Genomic DNA, 307 nt, shown 5'->3' with positions numbered 1-307 from the left:
TGGATCAAGAATCCAGCTTCAAACGACAAACATCCCGTAAACAAAAATGAATTGATGCAAGAGACACATATATCACCCAAACGCATAACAACAACACACAAGCGAAAAAATACACCTCTTAATACAAAACAACCAAACTACATCGACCCAGAGGTCACTGAACGCGCCTCACACCATCTGGACGGGTTTGACCTCAACCCCTGACATTTTAGGAATTGTTGACTCATTACCAGATACCCCTTTCGTCTCAAATCATTAAGGCTCAATCATTAACACAAGTTGAACACGGTCGCATCCCAAAAATTGA

This window comes from Penaeus monodon, chromosome 19 (genome assembly GCF_015228065.2).
Source record: "Penaeus monodon isolate SGIC_2016 chromosome 19, NSTDA_Pmon_1, whole genome shotgun sequence".
In the NCBI taxonomy this organism is placed as follows: Eukaryota; Metazoa; Arthropoda; class Malacostraca; order Decapoda; family Penaeidae; genus Penaeus; species Penaeus monodon.
The sequence above is the reverse complement of the archived record's forward strand: the minus strand, read 5'-3'. Positions refer to the sequence as shown.